Genomic DNA, 8500 nt, shown 5'->3' with positions numbered 1-8500 from the left:
CGTCACCGTGGCATGGAGTACAACTGGTAGTTTCTCCAGGTGCAGCAGCATTATCAACGTGCGAATGATGTAGCGGTGAGGATATTTTCCGGATCTAAACGTGATACGAGGTGCATTCAAGTTCTAAGGCCTCCGATTTTTTTTCTAATTAACTACTCACCCGAAATCGATGAAACTGGCGTTACTTCTCGACGTAGTCGCCCTGCAGACGTACACATTTTTCACAACGCTGACGCCATGATTCCATGGCAGCGGCGAAGGCTTCTTTAGGAGTCTGTTTTGACCATTGGAAAATCGCTGAGGCAATAGCAGCACGGCTGGTGAGTGTGCGGCCACGGAGAGTGTCTTTCATTGTTGGAAAAAGTCAAAAGTCACTAGGAGCCAGGTCAGGTGAGTAGGGAGCATGAGGAATCACTTCCAAGTTGTTATCACGAAGAAACTGTTGCGTAACGTTAGCTCGATGTGCGGGTGTGTTGTCTTGGTGAAACAGCACACGCGCAGCCCTTCCCGGACGTTTTTGTTGCAGTGCAGGAAGGAATTTGTTCTTCAAAACATTTTCGTAGGATGCACCTGTTACCGTAGTGCCCTTTGGAACGCAGTGGGTAAGGATTACGCCCTCGCTGTCCCAGAACATGGACACCATCATTTTTTCAGCACTGGCGGTTACCCGAAATTTTTTTGGTGGCGGTGAATCTGTGTGCTTCCATTGAGCTGATGGCGCTTTGTTTCTGGATTGAAAAATGGCATCGACGTCTCATCCATTGCCACAACCGACGAAAGCAAAGTCCCATTCATGCTGTCGTTGCGCGTCAACATTGCTTGGCAACATGCCACACTGGCAGCCGTCGTCCGTCAGCATTCGTGGCACCCACCTGGATGACACTTTTCGCATTTTCGGTCTTCATGCAGGATTGTGTGCACAGAACCCACAGAAATGCCAACTCTGGAGGTGATCTGTTCAACAGTCATTCGGCGATCCCCCAAAGCAATTCTCTCCACTTTCTTGATCATGTCGTCAAACTGGCTTCTGCGAGCCCGAGGTTGTTTCGTCTTGTTGTCACACGTTGTTCTGCCTTCATTAAACTGTCGCACACACGAACGCACTTTCGACACATCCATAACTCCATTACCACATGTCTCCTTCAACTGTCGATGAATTTCAATTGGTTTCACACCACGCAAATTCAGAAAACGAATGATTGCACGCTGTTCAAGTAAGGAAAACGTCGCTATTTTAAGTACTTAAAACAGTTCTCATTCTCGCCGCTGGCGGTAAAATTCCATCTGCGGTACGGTGCTCCAATTTCTGGGACGTATTGACAATGAACGCGGCCTCATTTTAAAACAATGCGTATGTTTCTATCTCTTTCCAATCCGGAGAAAAAAAAATCGGAGGCCTTAGAACTTGAATGCACCTCGTACAGCTTGTGTGGGTCGCTGTCAGGAGGCGTGTTACGAAGAGAATGCATGTCAATCACGCTGAGAGAGCACTGGGGCAATACACTTACGTCACTTGCCAACAGCGTCATGGGAAATGAACCATGGAGATGAATATCCTGCACTGCAGTCAGCGGTGGACGCACTCTGTACTAATTCGGTCGCGAGTGTCGTTTTCTGTTGATTAGTATGTCGTATTCGCAGGAGGAGGGAATTTTCACCACATTACCTGAATGAGATGGCATATTCTCTGGATGTTCATGTTGTTTTTTGATATCTTAACAGTAATTTAACACAATATGAAGTTTTTCCTTGCAGTGGACAAATAATGCGTTCACGTCGGCAATGAAAGTCTCAGATACCATCAAGTGATAACAACCCTTCACGCCCTCTAGTATCGTCGCTAAGTGCCGCAGTTTTCTAGAAGAGAGCGAGGAGAAAGGCAGCTCATTATAACTTTAACTTTCACTTAGTGCTCTTTTATCACAGTGCAAATAGTGAAAGAAAGACACTCGGCTTCCTCTACAAGTATTTTAAATATCGCATGTAGTGCTTCTATGAGGTCGGGGCGTTTAGTGGGCGGCAAAACGCAGTTCGCGAGCCACATGCGACTGTTTGCTCCATTCGATGTGGCTTTTCTACAAAATACCACGTGCGGGGGCGTACGTAAAGCACTTCGTGGCCCGTGCGTCAAAGATCAGAACTGTAATTAATATCCGTACGCAGATCTTCTGCATAACATTAGTTATCAAGGGGAAACTTCTTGAAACGTTTCCCTTCCATATAAAGAGAAATTATAACATTTCTCTTTCTCCTTCTTAACTTCATTTTACATTGTGGAATTATAAGAAAGATATCTAAAGATGGTTTGGACATGGGATGAACGAAAGTAGATTGACGAAACAAGTATACAAGACGAGTGTGGCTAAGAGATTTGGAACGGGTCGACCTCACAGGATGTTCTTCTATCAGATGGAGGGCGTTTTTACCAAAGGTAAGCTTAGGAGTACTCTAATTAAGTTAATAACAATGTATTTATGAATATAAAATAAACTGAAAAAATTGGCTCTCTTAAGAGATTTCAGTCGTTGTGCTGCTAATTTGGTTCTCTTGACAAATGAATTTGCCGAAAATTTTCCTGTACATGTACTTACGGGTTTGGTTGTACTCCTAGCCCTCGCGGACGAGCTGGGAGTTCGGATGTGTGTATAAGTACGTGAACAGTGGTTAGGTAGAAACCAAGTGTTAGCGACTGAAAATGAGCGTATCCAGTATTTGAAAAGCACATTTATTGTCTGTAAGTTAAGAAGTCCGACATATATCGTCGCAGCACAGGAAAAGAAAGAGTAAAATCACACAAATTGGTTTCAGCGTAACTCTACAACTGAATACCATAGACCCACCAATAACAATTATAACTTAAAAATATGTCGGTTGGTCTAAGCTCAGCACAAATCCAAATGACAGATGTGTTTTCAGCCAGAAGAATAAGTAACAAAAAATAAATATAACTTTACAAAAGCGGATTGTACTGCCTATATTGCTTCAATTAGACTCGCAAGATTTTAATGAAAGTGGCCTTAAGTGCTCGAAACATCAGAGCGTAAGAGATTCTGCCCATCTCCGTTTACGAACTCTCGCATCATTTCCAAGTTAACACATGTTTAGCGCCTCTTCGTTCGACTTCTCGAATTTAAGAATAAAATGCAACTGAATAAACATTACTGGCTCGTATGACCAACTGGAAACAAGGAAATTAACAAAGGAAAACAGTTTTACGCACTTTACTTGGCACTACAGTCTACTCTGCAGCTCTACATGTCGGGCAGAGTGAACTCAAACAGGCCCCAGAAGACGTGGCCGAAAAACTATCATGAGAGGGAATACTAGCACGGTTCACAACTCAAAGAAGGTGGTACACCCGAACGAACAACCATTTACATTTACGGTTTCTGCATTTACTTAGACATAATATGATGAAAAACAGTTTTTTTAAACAAATACTTTGCTTTAGCTTTACACATATGTGTTCTGTTTTATGCCATCAAAATAAATATTTATTTAAGTAGCAAATGTACGCTAGAAACATTTAGTACAAAAATATTTAAATAATTTGCAATCCCTGAGATGAATAATTACTGGAATAGTATAAGATCACCTGCACTGATAAAATTCAGTAAACGTCAACTAACAAAATTAAGAAATTACCCAATAAAACTGGAGAATTTTTCAAGCTTTTGTACTTGCTTTAAAAGTTGTTAAACACACACAAACTATTCAGTAATTTATAATGAATAAAAATAATATTCAGTATCATAAACACTTTTCCATTATCAATGTTCTGAACTGGTACTCTGAAGAAGTTTTAATCAAATTATAAATCAGCTGCGCATTTCCGCTTCGCTTGTCACTTATGAATAACATCCGAGGCGTCCCTAACAAGAGACCAGACAACAGACCTGCCAAAGTAGCAGGAGCTGGCTGTCCTGCATACCTTTTCTGCATGTCCTACTGGAATCTTTCGCCATGTTCGTCAGAAAATGCTTCTCAACTGTCACGAAAGAAATTGAAGTGAGCATGAAGAAAGTGTATTTACAGAGTCATGTTACAGCCAAGCCTTTCATAACATGACAACGGTTCACCCACGAGCTCCTTATAATACTGTGCTCTCTTATTTCATAAGAAATTGAATCAAATAATTTTAAGATTTTTCTAAGCAACCTTCTCATCGCCATCTAGCACTTCATCAAACTCCTTGCTTTAGAATCTGTTGGCCAAAGAAGACAACCTCTTCGTCTTCCAACTTCCGATTCACACAGTTATTGGAATTTTTCCCTCAAGTTTTTATAGGGGTCGCCATCGTGGTGCATTTTCTGTAAAAAAATTTATATAAAATCCCTTTGTGAAAAAAATAAGGACAAATTACGATTTTACCATTTGAAATATTAACTCAACTAAGTTATTGAACTGGAACGACATGAGCGTTAAGCAATGTTGTTATTAGAGTTTTTCCATTCTTGTCACACTTAATTGTTTTACGTGTGCCGGCAATAAATTTCTTCTATATTTTTTATGACGGGAAACCTTTGTAACACAAAAACCAGGCATAAGTTTCAGTTTTCCCTGCGTTGTTTGTTATCAGCACAATGGAACTGATAAGAATTAGCGTGTTTCATCCAATTCACATATTGACTGTTGCGTGGTGTTAGCAAGAAGGAGACTCTTCAAGCACCAGTACACGCATAATGTAAGTATGTGAGAGAAGATGAAAGAAGTGGAACTATGGACTAGACTCCTTTCAGTACTTCACCATTTTCTCCACGCAATAAATTTAATGCAAGAAATGTGACACTGGAAAGTTTTACTGCATCTTCATGTCTGCAGGTTCCTGTAAGGAGTAAGCAGACGTGACCTGTAAACATTAGTAAACACTGTGGTCACATCACAGGCGATTGTGTATTACTTTTCAAGGTAGCTTACCACTGCCGATGCGACAGGCAGTTACTTGCTGTGAAACATAAGCAGTTTACAAACACGTCCCTCACACGTAGTACTCAATCCAGACATCGGACCGCTGAAAATATTCATTCCAGACTTTTGGTTTCTTATTTCAAATTACTATATAGTACGTAGTGAGCAGTTGCGCTATTAAATTCGTAGACGGTTCTGTCTGGAGCCACTGGCTCAGGTGTAGAATCGACTATCTTCTTGCGGCCCCATTGCCAATATCTACAAGGAAGAGTTGGTATCTGTTTGATCTGTCCTTAGAAGGTCTTTGCTTGTCAATATATATGCGAGAGGGACGAAGTTTCGGGATTGGCGGTAGCGTCGCGAGAATAGGTGGTCACGGGGTCCGAGCGGCCAGAGCCACGAGCTGCGTAAGGAGGGCCTGCGCAGAGCGCAGATAACGGAGTACTTCAGCAGGGTCAGCGTCGACTACAAGCAGCAAGCCCACATCTCGTCGGTTGGTTGGCAACACTCGTGGCCTGGCTGCCCTCTTCTACCTGGCTTTCATCAGCACCACTCAGCAACCGCTGCGACGCACCGTGGATCCATGGAACTGCTTACTTATAAAGAGGAGTAATATTGTGTCATTCTCGTGGTGATTGTTTTTCATTGTCTACCTGCCCTCCTTGTTATTTTCTGGTTTGTGCGCAACCCTCAGAGTTTTACTCATTCGGCTCTTTGGTCGTAAATATAGGCAGTAGTATTGTACTATGACACTAGTTGTAGCTTGAAAATTTGTCCCGCTATTATGTTGCCTTTTCTTTCTGGTTTGTACCCAATCATAATCACTCCGTCTTCAGGCCACAATTGGCCCATTGGAACCATCCGACCGCCGTGTCATTCTGAGCTGAGGATGTGGCCATCACACCGCTCTCCCGGTCGTTACGATGGTTTTCTTTGACCGGAGCCGCTACTAATCGGTCGAGTAGCTCCTCAATTGTCATCACTAGGCTGAGTGCACTCCGAAACCCGATCATTAATGTTCTAATTAATCAGCTCTTGGTCGTAAATACAGCCGGAACAATTTCACTAACGCACAGGTTGCCGTTAGGCAAAAGAGGGACTTCGGGTAAGATTTAGCTGTTAACCGGTTTAATTGCTTTTATCAGTCATTAGTTATAATTTGAACAACCAGTTGTACTAAGCTGTTCGTTTCTGTGTTTAAAAGACCGAGTCATTATTGGTGTATTTTAGCTGGATCTTGTGGTTCCGCCGAGTGAGTTCTCTTGTAATAAGTGTTCACAAGTAATGTTTTAAAACATTCCTTCAGAGCGGTCTTAATAACTGACAATCAGTTTAATATATATACTAAGTTGGTATCTGTTCTTTCGGACATGTCCGAAAGATGTCCGAAAAAACAGATACCATCGGTGACCATGCAGCTCGTTAGAATGAAATTACAATGGAAATGAACACCCTTAGCTGCTTACAGGGGTTGACATACGTCAACGGGGACAGATGAAAATGTGTGCCCCGACCGGGACTCGAACCCGGGATCTCCTGCTTACATGGCAGACGCTCTATCCATCTGAGCCACCGAGCACACAGAGGATAGCGCGACTGCAGGGATTTATCTCTGGCACGCCTCCCACAAAACCCACATTCTCAACATATGGTCCCGCACTACATTCGTAGTGCCCCAGCCCATTATACTCAGTACTAGCGGCGCGTTGCCGATTCCCGTAAGATTTTGGGCACTGTTTGTGCATTCGCACAGACATGTCCGAAAGAACAGATACCATCTTAGTATATATATAGTTAAGGCTCACCGGCTACTTGACGATCTTCTTTGCGAATGCACAAACGGTGCCCGAACTCTTACGGGCACAAGAAATACTGAGCCATACTGCCCTATGAAAGTGTTGCCGGTGCAGGATTTTGTGCACAAACTGACCTCCCGATAACGTTCCATAAATATTCGATGGGTGACCAAATCATTCGCTCGAACTGTTCATAAAGTTCTTCAAGCCAATCGTGAGCAACTGTGGCCCGGTGATATGGCGCATAGTCATTCATAAAAATTCCATCGGCGTTTGGGAACGTGAAATCCGTGACTGGCTGCAGATGGTCTCCAAGTAGCCGAACATAACTATTTCCACTCCATGATCGGTTCAATTGGACCAGAGGACCCAGTCAGTTCCATTTAAATACAGCGCACACCATTATAGCGACACCACCAGCTGGCACAGTTCCTTGTTAACAACTCTGGCTCATGGCGTCGTGGGGTCTGCGCCACACTGAAATCCTACCATCATCTTTTACCAATTAAAATCGGGTCTCGTCTGACGAGGCCACGGTCCTTCAGTAGTCTAGGGTCCAACCGATGTGGTTACGAGTCTAGGAGAGGCGCTGCAGGCGACGTCGCGCTGCTTCCCACGCCCGGGTTCCCAGGTTCGATTCCCGGCGGGGTCAGGGATTTTCTCTGCCTCGTGATGGCTGGGTGTTGTGTGCTGTCCTTAGGTTAGTTAGGTTTAAGTAGTTCTAAGTTCTAGGGGACTGATGACCGTAGCAGTTAAGTCCCATAGTGCTCAGAGCCATTTGAACCATTTTTGACGTAGCGCTGTTAGCAAAGGCAGTCGCGTCGGTCGTCTGCTACCATAGCCTATTAACGCCAAATTTCGCCGCATTTACCTAACGGATACATTCGTCATACGCTGCACTTTTTTTTTTTACTTCATTGAGTTTCGATTCCCCCCTAAGGGGGCGGGTTGGCAGCAGCATAGTATGCCGCTCTTCAGCCTACAGAATTTGTTTTAGAAACATGAAGATAATAAATAATAAAAGCAGGCGATAAAATCGTTGACTTAAATGGTAAAATGGCGGAAAATTGTGGAACTTAAAACATAAAACAAAGGGTTGCTGATGCTAATAAAATACACAGGAAGCAGACAGGTAAAATAACAGCAGACAGACAATTAAAAAACACAGCGACAGTCTGGTTTCTGTTCGCAAGAGATATAAAATTCACACCCAGCGACAGCATGATTTCTGTTCGCAACACTTTGGAAAGACGCTCAGCACTGAGCACTCACTTGAACACTGCTCTAAGAAGTTGGCCCAAATATGACATACCACAGCCCAGGCCAGGCGGGGTGAACCAGGACAGATGATGTGAAAGAAAAGCGGGGAAGGAGACGAAAAACGAAGTGGAAGTGGTGGGGGAGGGGGGAAGGAGCCGATTGAGGACGAGTACCCATAAGAGGGGGGGGGGGAGGGGGGCTGGGCAGACGCGACAGGGAGTGGGGAAAGGCAGAGGAGGGGAATGCAAAAGGACTCGGGGGGGGGGGAGAAGGGAGGCAGAGAGAGGTTAGGCGGGAAAAAAAACGGGATGGAAGGGGGGGGGGGTACGTTGCACTTTGATTTCTGCTGTTATTTCACGCAGTGTTGCCTGCCTATTGGCACCGAGCACTCTACGCAAACGCCGCTGATCTCGGTCGTAAGTGAAAGCCTTCGGCCACTTTGTTGTCTGTGGTGAGAGGTAATGCCTAATATTTCGTATTGTCGACACAGACTTGACAATGTGGGTCTGGGAATACTGAATTCCCGAACGATTTCC

The 8500-nt window shown here is 44.0% G+C and overlaps 1 non-coding gene across 1 annotated transcript; it reads right to left on the bottom strand.

The window, feature by feature from the left end:
* Positions 1-6413: 6413 nt before the first annotated feature.
* On the bottom strand, positions 6414-6488 carry Trnat-ugu (transfer RNA threonine (anticodon UGU)). Its single transcript has one exon. It is a non-coding gene; the product is annotated as a tRNA-Thr (tRNA).
* Positions 6489-8500: the final 2012 nt, after the last annotated feature.

The sequence above is a fragment of the Schistocerca cancellata genome, chromosome 5, assembly GCF_023864275.1.
Source record: "Schistocerca cancellata isolate TAMUIC-IGC-003103 chromosome 5, iqSchCanc2.1, whole genome shotgun sequence".
In the NCBI taxonomy this organism is placed as follows: domain Eukaryota; kingdom Metazoa; phylum Arthropoda; class Insecta; order Orthoptera; family Acrididae; genus Schistocerca; species Schistocerca cancellata.
Note: the sequence above shows the minus strand (reverse complement) of the source record. Positions and strands in the feature narration are given on the sequence as shown.